Raw genomic sequence first — 15,830 nt, 5'->3', positions numbered from 1 at the left:
TCCAAACAGGCCTCTCCCTATCTTACCTCCCTGATAAACGAACCGGAACATTCAAAACTGGGGGAAGGGCTCCAAGTCTTCTCTGTCTCCACTCCCACAGGCGGCCCTGCTCCTGGCTGTTTTCTGACCCCCTCCCGCTGCTCTCTAGTTTTATGTGGTGGTTCCCCTTAGCTGCTCAACCTCAAATTTGCCCCATTCTTACAGTCCAGATAAGTTCCCTTCCTCCATTAGTATTCCTTTGCTGCTGTACGAAAACAGGCTAAACCTTCTGGCCCTAGTTTTCAGATTGTTCCTGGAGTGCTAGTGTTTTCTCTCAGGCCCCGTGTTTGACTCCTTGAGGACGGGGACTTGGATTTCTGCTGTCATTTTCCATGCAGTTAGAGGGATGCCATTTAGTGTGTACATGCAAGGCATATTTGAAGACATCCATCACAGCTATTCATTTAGTAAATGAGATAATGAAAATTCAAATAGTAGCCAAAGGTAAATCATTAATTAATTCCCTCATTCATCACACCTGTACCAAAGCCTCAGGGCCTGGGAACCTGGGATTGCAGCTTGCCTGGAGAAGCCAGATGAGCCGCTTCTCTCCATTTTGAGGAGATCCTTAAAGTAAATAAAGATCCATTTAGGGTTTCAGACGAAATTAACCCTGTGTGTGTTACTCAGTGTATTAGTAACCTTACATAGTACCTTAGAGAGCAACAAAAAGCCCTTTAAAACCAAAATTACCAGATGCTATTCAGCTCATGAATCCTGCAAGGCTTCCTTGCAAATAATTGAACTTAGAATGTTTTAGTTTGCAGGAAAGAAATCGCTATGAGGATGGATACACCTTCGCCAAGCTGTTGTGTGTTTAGAGAAACGGTTTATTAATTTTGTGCTTTTACTGTGAAACTTTAAACGCTGGGGTTGCCAATTTCAGAAAATAACAGGACAAAAAAAATCTTGTTTCCACGAAAACACGAGTATTTGAGTTTTCCGGCGACCTTTGAGGCTGTGCTGTCGCAGCACACCTCTGAAAGTCTCTTCACGGCTGTGGGAACCTCGCGGAGCCGGTTCACTGCCCACACCATTTCTCCGTTGCTGTGTAGCTGGGGGAGCTGGCAGGGCGACGCTCCCTCTCTCTCCACCTTCTTTCAAAGCCCGGGTCGCCGGGAGAGAATCTGGGAGCGAGGCTGCGAGGAGGGGGAGGGGCCGGCAGCCTCCCGTCTGTCGCTCTCCCTCGCGCGCCTCGGAAAGTTCTGGGTCTGAAGTTGGGGTAGCCCTCGAGGCTTTATCCTCAAGTCGGCGCAGTGGAGAGTGCATGCAGCAGAACCCCGCCGCGGCGCCATCGACCCGAGCGCGGGGCTAAGCCAAAAGAAGAGTGAGCAGCCCGGGCCCAAGGCACCGGTTGTCACGGCAACCGGGGCGCAGGTCTCCCCCAGAGACTCCGTCCCTAGGGAGGAGGCGGGGCGGGGCTCCAGGCGGACCAATGGGGAGGAGTGGAGCGCAGGGTCCCGGACCCGCGGTCCTGTCCGAGCGCGGGCGGGGTTGAGTGACAGGGCAAGGGGCGGGGCCGGCGCGTCGGGCCGAGGAGGAGCTGCGCGCCGCGAGGAGCACGGCCCGGCGCGCCGCGGCGAGGGTGACACACCATGGTCACAGTTCCCGGAGGACTCCGCGCCGCAGTCGAGCAGCGCTCCTCGGTTCTCCCGTCCGTCTCAGCCTCCAGGGCAGCGCCGCGCGCGGGCGGCCGTCGTTGAGGCGCTGCGAAGTCGCGGCGGGCCGGCGGGAGCTCGGCGGGGGTCGCCGCCCGGCGATGCTGCTTCTGTCGCCGCCGACCCTCTCCGCGCACGCCCGAAGCAGCTCCGGGAAGAAGAGGCGGCGGCTCTCGGCGCCCGCGCGCTGCGCTCCGGTCGCCGCACCGGGGCTCCCCAAGCGTCGGTAAGAAGCAAGTGTGGCCCGGCCCGGGCGGTGGGATGTGCGGGCCTCCCCCTCGGCTCCCTTCGGCTCGGGTGGTGGCATCCCTGGTGCGCCGAGGGCGGGGAGCACGAGCTGCAAGCAGTCTCACCCTGGCTGAGGACCCCCCCCCCGAGTGGGAGCACGGGCTGTGGGTCACAGCGAGTGACACTGCCCCGTGGAGCTGGTGTGGACAACCCTGCGCCGAGCGCGCGGTGGGAAGGGCTCCCGGAGTCTGTTTCTAATTTCTGTAAATGATTGTGGACATGGTGTGGTTAGAAGCCGCCCAGAAGAATGTGTCTGTGTAAGGGCTCGGAGAAGGGGGTAGGGACGGGGACAGGCCCTTTACTAGTTTGCTTCTCTTTGCTCCAGGACAGCCTTCTTTTCTCCACTTTCCTCGATAACGTGAGCGCCGAGAGCTGCAAAGTTAAAAGTTAAGCCAAAGTCAAGGAACTTTGGAAATTTAATTTCCTTCTGTTGTGTATTGGAGAAGCGGGGATGGGGAGACCCAGACAGGAGCGAGTTACAACAGCGCAGGTTTCTCTGGCCTTACCTCTGTGAGATCGACACCTCCCCATATTTGCGACTAATCTTTTCGACAACCTTCTGTCATTTTCGCTTAATTGCATCTTTGAAATAACAAACGCGGTGACTTCATAGGTAGCTGCCTGGAGCTGAGTTTACCTCTCCGAATATGGGGCAATCGGGTTTGTTTTCAAGGCGGGACCTACAGAAAATGTGGGACACCTGATCTGTGGGTTGAAGGACGCTGCTAACTAATTAGGAAGATTTAAAAAGGTTTATCTAGAGAGCTTATTAAAGGACGGGAGGGAAAAAAGTACCTGTATTATGAAACAGGCGTTGTTGGTATTTTCCCAAATTCTTGAACTAGGTTGGCAGGGTCGGGGTGAAAACCTGCATCATTCTCATTGTATTGACTGTCAGTAGTGACGAGGTACAAATTATTTTTTCACTTGCATCTTTTATTAAGTTCATTAAGATAGTGACTCAATAAATTCGTAAACTCATACATAAGTACCATATCACCCAGTACCACATGTGCTTTGCAGTGTTTTTGGAACATCATGTTGTAAATTTGCTGGTCTCCAGGTTTCCTAGGAGTACCTGTGGGGAGAAGGGAGCTGGCTCTTAGAATTTAAAGGTAGAAAACTATTAAGGCTTCATTAAGAAGAAGGGTACGTTTTATGGTGTCTTTCCCTTTCAACGTTAGAGAACCATTGCCCCTTTTTACCATTACATAGATTTGGATTTACAGTGTCCCACCAACACTTTCCATGGTATCCAAGCCCCCCCCCCCCACCTTTTGAGGATGACTATTAACAGCCAAAAATAAACAGGAGTTTTCATGTTGCTTGTAAACACACACACACACACACCACACACTAAAACCAGGGTCAGTTTGAAGGGCAGATTTGAATACCACAATAGGGTGTCAAAAGTTGTAAAACTTGTTTTATCTTTTTTTGTTTGTTTGGTTTTAGAGATGCCTCTTGAATGCAGAGTTTCACCAGGAGAATTGGCTAGCCATTTGTTTGGGGGGTATTTAATAGGTGTTCACATGGGTGGGGGGAGGGAAAGCGTTGGGGGATGGAGGAACCAGGACCTTGTGCAGTCTAGGTGGGTGCGCCCACTGGCAGAGCTGCATAATCTGCCCCTAGGTCTTCATCTCACCGAGCTTATCTTTTATTTAAGAGAAATGAATCTAGCCATGTGTCACCTTTAACAGATTAAGGACCAGGCGAGTGAGCAGTGGCTTCATACTTCCGTAGCTGGCTACTTTGACATCTTCTTGTCTAGTCCCAAATCTAATGTAGAAAGGGAGTATCTGAGGAAACTTCGATTTTCTTTTTTCTTTTCCCATTTCTTTATGCCATTAAAAAAAAAAAAGATGTGAGTCACTTTTATAGTGTAATCAAATGATAATTATATTTAAAATGGAAATGAAACACAACCATACCAAAAGCCAGTGCATTTGTCAGCTCTTATTTTGGAGTGTGTTTTGGGAAGTTTCTACCTCTCTTTAGCTTTGTGAGTGGAAGTATTGTTATCAGGCCTGATGGAACCTGATGACTCCTTTGCGCTCCTGTCACTTTAAAAGGCAGGAGCCTGGGAAAGAAGGAAAAATACTGCAGCTTAGGGTAGGAAGCTCTTCAGTACTGGGAAAGGTGGAATGTTTGCAACTCAGCTCTGGGTTCTCTCCCCCTCCCCAGCCTTCCTCCCTTCCTGCAATTTTTCTCCGTTTAAAACTTAAAATTGGTCTTGCACGCAGGAACTGTATTCTTAGAATATACTTTTCATCAGTAAGCGGATATCTGACTTTTTAAAAGATTTATTATTTTTATTTATATGAGAACACTGTAGCTGTCTTCAGACACACACCAAAAGAGTGGATCGGACACCATTACAGATGGTTGTGAGCCACCATGTGATTGCTGGGAATTGAACTCAGGACCTCTGAAAGAGCAGTCAGTGCTTTTAATCGCTGAGCCATCTCTCCAGCTCGGATATCTGGTTTTTAATGAGCTAAATTAAAGTTACAGGTTTTGTGTATTAAAACAGAACTGTGTGCAACCTACATTGGGAGAGGAGGACTTAAAATAATTATCGACTCTAGGGGAAAGTGAATTTTTTTTTTAAAAGATCTTCTGTTTTGTTTTGAGACTGGCTCTCTGCAGAGCCCCTGCTGTTCTGAGACTCATTGTGTAGATCAGGCCAGCCTGGAATTGACTGCTTTTGCCAGCCTCTGCCTGCTGAGTGCTGGGATTAAAGGTGTGCATCACCACGCCCTGCTCTAGATCTTTCTATTCTGGTGTCCTGAGCAATTACTCTCTTCTGCCCACCCCCATTCCTGAATGCTTGGTCATCACCAATAGCTTGTGAAGCAGTAGGGAAACAATTGGTTAGTTATTTACAAAATCCAGCAAAACAAACCATTAACTCCTAAGCCATATCATATAAGTCATAATGGAGTAGATGTGGCCCCAGACACGATGTGTTTCCTTCTTCGGTTGCTGTCTGACAAACAGGAACTTTCGGAAGAGGATAGTTACTTTGTTTAAACGCTTGACCAAAGAAGAGTGCTTTCCTATTGTTTTGTCTTCACAATGGAAGCCTGTGAAGTGTTTTCAAGCAACTGGAGCAGAGCCTTGCTAAGCAGTCCGTAGTGCTTAATTGTCTGGCATAGGTATCCAAATGCCAGAGACCTTCTGAAGGTTAGTTACCTCTGTCAGCTGTCAATAATTTAAGTGTCTACCATCAGCTTAGAGTCAAGAGGAAGTAAGTATGTGCAGGCGTGGTCAAGTGCAAGTTGACAGAGTCTTGTTTAGCCGGCTTGCCTCCTTGTCACTCTCTTACAGAATGAAATAGTGCTTTCTTTCTTTCTTTCTTTCTTTCTTTCTTTCTTTCTTTCTTTCTTTCTTTCTTTCTTTCTTTCTTTCTTTCTTTCTTTCTTTCTTTCTTTCTTTCTCTTTTTTGTGTTTTTGGATTCATTTTTTTCTGAGACAGGGTTTCTCTATATAGCCCTGGCTGTCCTGAAACTCACTCTGTAGAGCAGGCTGGCCTCGAACTCAGAAATCCGCCTGCCTCTGCCTCCCAGAGTGCTGGGATTACAGGCATGCGCCACCACCGCCCAGCAAAATAGTGTTCATAACTTTAGAAACTTGTGACGGTCTCCTCAGATCATCTCTGAATGTCTAGAGAGGTGTTTCTCAACCTTTCTAATGCTGTGGCCCTTTAAACAGGTGTGGTGACTCTAAACCATAAAATTATTTCATTGTTACTTCATAACTAATTTTGCTACTGTTCTGAATTACAATGTAACTGTTCTGAATTATAATGTAAATATAAGCTGGATATCATATATGTGATCCCCACACATACAAAGGGCTGAGACCCATGGGTTGAGAACTGCTGGTCTAGACTGTAAGTCATTTAGGTTTTTTTTTTTGTTTGTTTGTTTGTTTGTTTTGTTTTCTCTTGAATCAGAAGGCCAGCAATGGCTACCCCAGGAGCACCTATGTTTCATTTATAGTTTAGTGGTACCCAGCTCTGCTGTCTGTACTTTAGAGTCATTTAGATTTTAATACTTCCCATTCTCAGATACTGCCCATGTTAAATAAAATAGTCCTTAGGGTAAGGTCCAGGCACCTGATTCCACCATACCAGTACCTTGGGAACCAGTGCTCTGGTTTCATTTACACAGAATAGGAACTCTGATTCTCGTAAAGACTGTAGAATCTTAGTGGCATGGCCTTCCCTGCGTATATGTGGGCTTGTTCATGACAGCACCTGTATGTGCATGTATTGCCTCAGAGTCACTTTTCCTCAGATTTATAATTTAAGCTATGTGCAGTCCTCTTTGCTGTCTTCCCCTGCGCTGGGGATGAGCCTGGAGGCCTGCTCACGTCAGGAAGCGTGCTACCACAGACTCCTTTCCCAGCCTTGAAGTGCTGGTTCTTAACATTTGTTTTATCTGCGTGTATGAGTGTTTTGCCTGCATGTATGCGTGTGCATCATGTTTGTGTCTGGTCCATGGAGTCCAGGTGGAGACCCTGGACACCATGAAACTGGGATTCCAGACACTTGTGACCTTCCACGGGAGTGCTGGGAACCGAACCTGGCTGCTGTGCAAGCCACCGAGCCACCGCTCTAGCCCTTCGCAGACAGTGCCGTAACCACTGAGCCACCGCTCTAGCCCTTCAGCATTGTTCCTTTAAAAAAAAAAAGAAAAAGATAAATTCCATGTCCTTTTTAGGCAGTCAGGAGTTGTCGTTTTATGTATACATCTCGTTCTTTGACAATTCCACTGGTGTCTATAATGTGTTCCTGTTACAATTCCCTCTTCTCTGATTTCCTTCCCACACCTGCCAGTCCCTTAGTCCCTTTTTCCTTACAAACTTCGTTCCCATATTTGTGACTTTTTGTTTTGCATCTCACAGAGTTTAAGCAGGGCTGTCCATGTGACCACAGGCTTTTAGCTACCCGCTGGAGCCTGGCGTGCTCACAGTGGCTACGCCACCGCTGTGCCTTCCCTGTTCCCCATAAGTTTCAACTTGACTACATCTGGACAAACTAAAACCCAAACGTCTGGGCACACCTTTAAGGAAATTTTCCCCCTTAATTAAATCATTTTAAGTGAGAAGACCCCTCTTGTAATCCAGATCTTTGAGGTGAGAAAATCCACTTTTCATCTGAGTCACATGTTCTGCTGACAGTCTATATCAAGGACATGGGAAAAAGAAAATTTTCCTCTTTGCCTGCTTGCTGTTGCACTTATTGACAAGTCTATTCCTTCACCAGCATCAGAACCTATTTCTTTAGACTGGTGTATACTGAAGACTAGCTGCCTGTGAAGACAACCAGCCTCATAGACTGAGGAACTTCTGAGACCGTTTGTTAGTAGACACCATTGTTGGATTAGCTGGACCACAGCCTGTGAGCCATTCTAATAAATCCTTCACACGTGTGTGTGTGTGTGTGTGTGTGTGTGTGTGTGTGTGGTGTGTGGTGTGGTGTGTGGTGTGTGTGTGTGTATGTAGGTATATATTTCCCATCTGTGACTCCTTCCTCACCCACCACTCACTGTTGGTAGATGCTGTTTGTCTAGGCCCCGTGTCGGTATGTGCAGCTGCCACATCATGCTCAGAAAACGGCATTGCGTAGTACCCCTCCTTATCTTCTAGACTTCACATTCTTTGTCCCCTATTATGCAGTGTTCGTTGAGCCCTAGGAGGGTGGTGTAGCTGTTCAGGCCGAATCCTCAAGTACCTTATGCAGCCATAAGTTTCTGCCTTTCTTTTTTTTCACTGCAAGAAGAAATGACAGCTGAAAATGTCCTTGTATACTCAGACGATGGAATTTTTCGCTTTCTGTTTGGTGGTGCTGTTGGTTTTGGGTAGGTATGGGAGGTGTGACCTTGCTGGAGGAAGCGTGTCTCTGGGGGCAGCCTTTGAGGTTTCAAAGCCATGTGCCCTTCCCAGGGCTTTCCCTCTGCTCCTGCTGATGATTCAAGAGGGCATTGCCTCCCCTCCTCCCCCCAGCTTTCTGCTCCAGCCACTGTGCCTCCTGCCTTCTGCGTGATGGACTCCTTCTCTTTCTGCAACAGCAAGCCGAAATAAACTCCTTCTTAAGTTGCTGGGGCCTTCACATTATTTTGTCACAGCAATAGAAAAGTCACTGATATAGGACGTTTCTCTGATTAAGGCTAAATAGCCTTTGTAGGTATAAGCAATAATATTTAGAATGTGATTTGAAGGTATTATTTCAACCAAGCAGCAGTACAAGGTTCCCACCAGAGCTTAAGGCCTCCATCACCATTGGTTTTTGGACTGAGTGTGTGTATATAGTATTAGGGTGTGGATTCCCTCTTGTGGTACAGTCATTAAGCAGTTGCCTACCCTGTAACAGCTGTACCACTATTGCTTCAATGGGTTCATCTTGCCTGGTACCTACCAGGCCAGGATAGTACTCCCTACAGTTCCTACTGGATAAGATCACTGATGCTCTTCCTTCCCAGTAGCCTATATAATACCATGCAGCTCTAGGAAAACTAGCTGCAGGGAGAAAGCTTCTAGCTCAGTTCCAGTGTGATGCCGTTGTATCTTACATCCAAGGTGCATGCTTGTCTCAACCACAGGTTCTTCGGAACTAGCTCTGATAAGTAACTTTCCTAGTGACCTTTCTTGCTGTGGTATAACACACCGATCCAAAAGTTGCGTTGGAGGAAAGGGCTTATTTGACTTAGACTTGCATAGCTCATCAATGAGGGACGTGGAGGCAGGACTGAAGCAGAGGCCACAAAGGAATGCTGCTTCTTTGTTTGGTCAGCAGTTTTAAATACACCTCAGGGCCACTTGCCCAGGACTGTACCACCCACTGTGGACCCTCCTTCAGAATTATTAATGAAGAAATGCCCCAAGACATGCCCACAGGTTAGATCCTTGACCGAGAGACACTCTTCCCAGGTGACTCCAACTTGGGTTAAGTTGACAAAAATTAACCAGCACAGTAACCAAGAGGAAGGGCAAGAATCTGCATTGCTTTGGGAGCCTTTGGCACCCGCTGAGGTCGCCTACATTTGGCACTGGGTAGTTTTAGTGGCTTATTACCTAGAACTAGCATTGGCTTTATTCTTTCTGTTGCCTTCAACATGTTTTTAAATTGGGTTTCCAGACAGGGTTACTGAATGGTTTTTCATGTCCTTTTGTTTTGATTAACCCTCCCAATCCTTTAGTTTCTTGTTTGATTCTCAACATTTTCTCTCTCCCCTTATCTTGCTACTAACTACTATGACTCTCCCTGAAGGCAACTCTCCACAACACACATTGGACACCAGTGTTCCCTTTTTCCACTGTACTTAGTGCTAGCATGGTTTCTGAGTGCTCTAAATCCAACTGAATAGCTTAATTCCTCTCAGATGCTAAGCTTCACATGTGGAAATGCAATGTCCCAAACACCAAAAATAGAAACAGTCATCATTCTGCCTCCAGTGTTGGGAACAGGGAACGGTTTACAGAGTTTCCTTTTGAAGGAATCTCTCTCTCTCTCTCTCTCTCTCTCTCTCTCTCTCTCTCTCTGTGTGTGTGTGTGTGTGTGTGTGTCTACTAATTATGCCCAGAAAGACCCTTCATTATCAAATGACATCAGATTTTCAAAAGGAAACTAAAATTTGGTATTAACATGAGCACACAGATTCACAGATTTAAGAGTGACTTTGTGCCCCACCCCCAACGCCTTCCCTTTAGAGAAAAAAGATTCCCAAAGGACTTTAGGAAGTTGGAAGCTGGCACCAAACCTTTGAGTTTAATGGCGACTGCCACACGTCCCCTGCTGATGCCCAGCTTGAAGGAAGCTCTTTCATTCACCCTCCTTGGAGCACCTAGAAGGATGGTAGCCTTTGTCGAGGTTTCATTGTTTTAATGCGATCTTAGTATAAATGAAATTTAACCGAAACCCCGCTGTCTTGGTAGGCCATTCTTCTTTCATATGTTCTTCATGCTCCACAGGTGATGCAGTGTCCACACAGAATATTGGGTCCCACCAATAACTGTAGTTTTGTTTACAGTGTAGCCCACAATGTCTACAGATTCAGTATGTATCCCTGATTGACCTTCCACCTGCCTCGGTGATGGGGCTACAGTGTATATACACCACCACATTTACTGTGCTCGTTGAATAAAAAAGAATCATTCTTATTGAACTAGGTTAGAACAAGCACTTGTTTCATTTTGCATTGCATTTTGTTGAAAAAAAAAGATATGGGAATTATTAAAAATAAGAGAACGTTTTAAAGAAAGGTAGTTCCCCTTGTTCCTGTGCTGTTTCCTCTTCTGCAGAAGGATAACTTGGAGATACTTCAGCTAGCCACTGAAGTAAACAGTGTCTAAAACATTTACCGGAACAATCCCATGGAATCCAGCTTTTGAAGGAAGAGAATAATTAGCAACTTGCAAGAAGCATTTCAGCTTGGGGTAACCCGTGATCCTCCCGTATCTGTCACGTTCCTGACCTGTGAGCTGATTGTAATCATGGACTCGTTTGAACACAGTATTGATTAAACTCAGCTCTCACACAGGCTGCTTTATTTTTGTGCTGCTTTTTATGTCTAGCTCAAGAAATGAGTTTACGATGGCAAGAATTCGTGTGTGATATATCTGTTTTCTCAGACTATAAAAATTTATCAAAGCCTTAAAAATCCCCCTTTTTCTGTAATTCATCTAATATGTTGGAAATAGCCTTTTTAAATAAAAAAAAAAAAAAACTCAATAAAGCAATTCAGTAACTGTGAAGGAAACCATAGTCCAGGGATTCAGAACACCTGGAGTGAGTGACAGGTGTTACTGTATAGTTCCCAGTAATGCCAGTTACCGCTCAGGCTGGTGCATTCTCCTGTGTTTATGTTTATAGTACAGGATTCCTAGAGTCACAGTAAACAAATATCCACCCAGGGATTTTGAATAGATCCTCAATATTAAGGTACAAGTGGGAATTTACTTGATTTTTTTTTTTTTTTTTTTGAGACTGTGTCTCTGTAGGCCTGCTTGTCCTGGAACAAAATATATAGAAGACCAAGTTGACCTTGAACTCACTGAGATCATCCTACCTCTGCCTTCAGAGTGCTTCAAGGCATGTGTGCTACCACCCCTTGCTACTTAAACTTTTAAACAAAATATTTTAATGTGTTACATAATATGTCACACTCAGTATACAACTGTGAAGAAGTAAATGCAGCAATTTTAAAGATTTATTTATTTTATGTATGTGAGTATACTGCAGCTATCTTTAGACACAACTGAAGAGGGCATCGGTTCCCATTACAGATGGTTGTGAGCCACCACATGTGATTGCTGGGAATTGAACTCAGAACCTCTGGAAGAACAGTCAGTGCTCTTAACCACTGAGCCATCTCTCCAGCCCAGTGCAGCAATTTTCAATAACATTTCCTGTAAATGTTTCTTGAAGTTTACTTGAGCACACCAAACCTCCTACTTCAAAGGAATTCTAAGATCTAAGTAAGACACAGTTCAGATATAATTCATAAAGATTACATTGGAATAGGGGCATCTTCCTGCTGCCCAAGTGGGTGCTAGACAGCATTGCTGCAGATGAGTAAGTAGCTCAGGGTTCTCTAGAGCAGTTGTGTGCTGTGTAAGGTAGACCTGGGCTAGCTATGCAGTGATCTCGCAGTGCTCTGCTGTTAGAAGGTCCCTCGTTCATGGGCACTGTTCCTGTCAGCTACCCTGCCAGTCTGCTGAGAACACAAGAACGCCCTTACTGTGCCAGGTACTCACTGTGCTCAGTCTCCTCAAATCCTCTTCAGTGAACTACTTGTTCTGTTTCAGACGGCAGTGAGAAACTGCTGTGGGTAGCTAATGCAACAATCCTAATGTAATACTGAGCTATGGTAGGCTGGGATTTTTCTTGATTAATCACAGAATCTGGGTATAATCCTTTGGAGCTGGTTTGGCAGCTTCTGAGTATGTCATCGACTCTCTTACACGCCTGCTTTCGACTCTCTTACACGCCTGCTTTCATTCTCCATTTCTGTACTATAAAGGTTTCATCTTCAAAATGGCGTCATGGGTGCAAAATAGCTGCCAGCATGTTGTTGGAAATGTTAACCTTGCAGGCAGATATTGTTTGGATGAAGTGGAAAATCTTACATAGCATGCCTTTCCTCAGCCAGTGACTTCCATTTCTTTTGGTGACCCCCAACTTGTTAGGGAAACTGAAAGTTGTAGTTTTTTTGGTAAACATTTGGTTGTTGTAAAACAAATTATAGTAGATATTGGGAATCCAATTACTGTTCTCTCTGGAAGCAACATCCTGTGTCTGTGTCTGTGTTTTGTTTTTGAGAGACATCATCTGTAGCCTAGGCTTGCCTTAAATTCTTTGATCTTTGTTATCTCACCAGAGCTAGGATTGCATTTGTGGGACCACAGGACTTACAGGGTGGGCTTGAGCACTGCACATGTTCCTTGGGGAGTCTAGCTTATGGCTGTAAGGCTATTTGGTACCTTTGTCATTTGCATTATTTGGTATCTCATTCTTGGAAATGTATCATTCATGCATGTGGCTAATCAGTCAGCGCTTGGTCTACTAGTGACCTACTAAGATGAGCTCGCCTAACATTTTAAGGTCAGTATCTATTTGTAGCCATTCATAAATGTTCAGTTTTTGTGGAAATGGAATCTGGAGTGTCATGCCTTGCTTCTTCATAGTTGGGGGGGGGGGATCAGGAAGCATGGCAGAGCAGACAGAGTTTACGTTTTAGTTTAGGTAGTCCTCAGTTTGAGTTTTAGCTTTTACTAGTTTTTGCTTTTACTAGTTTTTGCTTAATTGCCTCTGAATTTGTTTTGTAAAGGGGAAAACATAATATCTACCCGATAAAGTTCTGTGAGCCTTATTTTTGAATGACAAATTTATAAATGGTTGGCCAAGAGTACCAGTTGAGTTTGTAAGACGTCTCTGCTTCCGTTTCATTCTTCTGTGTGCCTGAGGAAATGGAAGCCTAAGGACTTGGCGGTCCTGGGCTGTCTCTCTTATCTCAGGGCTTAGATCTGGTTGTCCTTGTTCTGAGGAGGCCTGCCTGTGCTCTTGCTATCAGCTTGTTTTTCCCTGTGAGTTCCTTTACTGCCTACCTGCTGTACCTAAGCTACTTTAGGATTAAAAAGGAAACAAACCTTTGAAAATGTGATATAAGACCTTGAGGGTAAGAAAACCGCTCACAGTATCATTTGACTGTAGCTAAGACAGCAACAGTTGTAAATGTTTCTGTAAATCTTTCTGTTCCTTATGTAATCAGTTTACAAGACTGAAGACTTTCATTGGCCACTTTGTGTTTAAGACTACTTTATTTTGAGAAATACTGGAAAAAGTGAGAGGGTAGATAAAGAGAGGGGGAGGGAGGGAGGAGAATGAAAGAGAAGAAAAGAAAAAGATGGCTTCTACTCCAAAACTCAAAAACCAAATTTTGTTTTTTGTTTTTTGTTTTGTTTTTTGTTTTTGCAAAGAAAAGCTAGGAAACCATTGTTTATTGTACAAGCACAGTAAAAGTTCTCACAAATACAGCGTGGGCTGATGAGAAAAGAGGATTCACGTGGGAAGTGGGACTTGCAGAGCTAGCTCTTGAAAACCCCACTAGCCGCCTGGGAATGAGCTTGCTGTGTCCTAGAGTAAAGCAAGAGAATGGAAGTGTCAGGCCGGAAGTGCTAGGGCTGGGGGCGGGGGAGGGGGCTTGAGAAAGTGGAGAAAGGGAGAGGGCTGAAAACGCCAGACCCTGCTCGAAACCCTGGAAGCCTAATGCTGGTGCCGCAGGGAGTCGGGTGGGACTGATTGCCCAGCGGGCTGCGGGTGAGGTCCGGGCTGCGGGTGAGGTCCGAGAGTGGAGACAAAGGGTAGCAGCGGGAGGGAGCGTCTCAGCCCCGCGCGGAGGGGAGGGAGAGTCTCAGCCCTGCGCGGAGGGGCGCTGCGAAGAGGGAGGAAGCTGTAAAAGGGGCGTGTGCACTGGGTGCCAGGGGAGAGTTGAATGATCTGGGAAGTTGCAGAGGATAAGAACTGTATTCCTTCTTATCAAGGAAGTGCTAGAAGAACAGATTCTGAGAGGTTGCAAGGAGCAGAAAAGAGTGAGAAAGGCTCCTGCCCTGTCCTCCTTCCCCCAGGCTCTGTCTGGGAGGAAATGAGAGATTTAGCTGAAGGTGTTTCTGGAATCAGGGCAGCTTTCCCCCGTGAAATGAAGGGAAGCCGAGTAGGTGTTTTGGGCAAAGTGGAAAGTGCTTTATCCAGCACTTTGTAAATTTACACAGTAAGCCAGCTATTGACTGAATTACATTTATTTACCTGTTCTTGTGTCTGCCAGTTGTCCGAACAGACTGGCAGAGGATCTTGACTCCTGATAAAATGTGTGAGGTATTTGCTTCGTTGAAAATACTTTGTGATAAATTGCCACTTAATTCACTTAATCTAGGCCCGGAGCTTGTGTTTCAGATGAGCCAGACTAGCTGTAAATTCATAAACAGTTTAAAGGAAGACAAATCCCTTTCTGTTGTCCAGCGCCCTGCTATCGTAGCTGGGTTTAATTTGCCATTAGAGTAGTTGTACTGTCAGCCTGTGTGCTTATTTATTGACCATGATAATCTCTAGGATTCAAGTCTTAAAAGCAATTGGTAATGCTTTCTGAAAATTGTTTTGACTACAAAAGAGTTTTCCGCCCTCTTAGAGATGAACATTGTCCTTGGCATATGTCTTCTGAAAGTTTTGAAGTGAATCCTGACTTTCAGTCTAAATCTAGATAAATGTTTTATCTGGTATATCATCAAATTTGATTCAGCAAACACTTGTTGTTTACTTTTTAAAAGCTTTGCAATTTATTATGTGTGTGAGCATGTGTGTGAGCATGTGTGTATGTTCATGTGTATGGCATAGCATAGTCTGTGGGGAAATCAGAGGACAGCTTTATGGAATTGATTCTTTATACATGTTCTGGGGATGGAACCCAGGCCGTGAGACTTAGCAGCAAGCCCCTTTACCTTGAGTCCTCTCACAGGCTCTTGAGCTACACTTTCCATTCTCAAAAACACACGAAATTCCTTCTACTATCTACCGATACTTAATTGTTTCTGGTGACTGTGTTGATTCACTTAATTTGCAGATGTGATATAAGATTCTACAATATCAGCCGGATGGTGGTGGCGCACGCCTGTAATCCCAGCATTCTGGGAGGCAGAGGCAGGCGGATTTCTGAGTTCGAGGCCAGCCTGGTCTACAGAGTGAATTCCAGGACAGCCAAGGCTATACAGAGAAACCCTGTCTTGAAAAAAAAAAAAAAACAAATCCAAAAAACCAAAAAAAAAAAAAAAAGATTCTACAATATCATCCTAACTAGCCAAGTCCTGATGGGTCTACATACTTGCCTCGATTATTAAGATGTATCTAATAAGGTTCCACATACTTGCCTTGATTAGTAACATGTATTTAATAGTGTTCTAGTGCATTTCCTTTGCTCTGAGTTTTAAACAAAGCTATTTTTTAAGGTTTTGAAAAATTACATTTATTTAGTGTTTGTGTGTGTGTATGGTGTCCCACCTTATGGCCCATTTGTAGAGGTTAATTGTCAAAGTTGGTTCTATCCTTCTATTTTATGGGACCCAGAAATTGAATGCAGGGTGCATTTACCATCTGAGCCGTTTTTTTCTAATGCAAGGAATGTACAAGAAAGTGTTTCTAGGAAAAACTCCAGACAGAATAAAGTTATAGTCTACCAGCTAAATTAATCAGCTCCTGGCTCACTTACTTGAAAATATGTTACTTCATAACTATGAAAAAATTTGCCATGGATTCTTTTGGGAAAAAAATCATTTATTATTATTGGTAAG

At 44.9% G+C, this 15,830-nt stretch overlaps 1 protein-coding gene across 4 annotated transcripts in view; it reads left to right on the top strand.

The window, feature by feature from the left end:
* Positions 1–1,729: 1,729 nt before the first annotated feature.
* Positions 1,730–15,830, top strand: part of Ptpn13 (protein tyrosine phosphatase non-receptor type 13) — a 164,678-nt gene continuing 150,577 nt past the window's right edge. Inside the window, exon 1 of one of the 4 annotated variants that reach the window (XM_052198663.1) lies at positions 1,730–1,923. The gene's annotated coding sequence lies outside the window, so the exon portion shown is untranslated. The remainder of the gene's footprint in view (positions 1,924–15,830) is intronic. The other 3 variants (XM_052198664.1, XM_052198665.1, XM_052198666.1) reach the window with 3 other exon arrangements.

This window comes from Apodemus sylvaticus, chromosome 11, assembly GCF_947179515.1.
Source record: "Apodemus sylvaticus chromosome 11, mApoSyl1.1, whole genome shotgun sequence".
Classification (NCBI taxonomy): domain Eukaryota; kingdom Metazoa; phylum Chordata; class Mammalia; order Rodentia; family Muridae; genus Apodemus; species Apodemus sylvaticus.
This window is presented reverse-complemented; position numbering and strand designations above follow the sequence as displayed.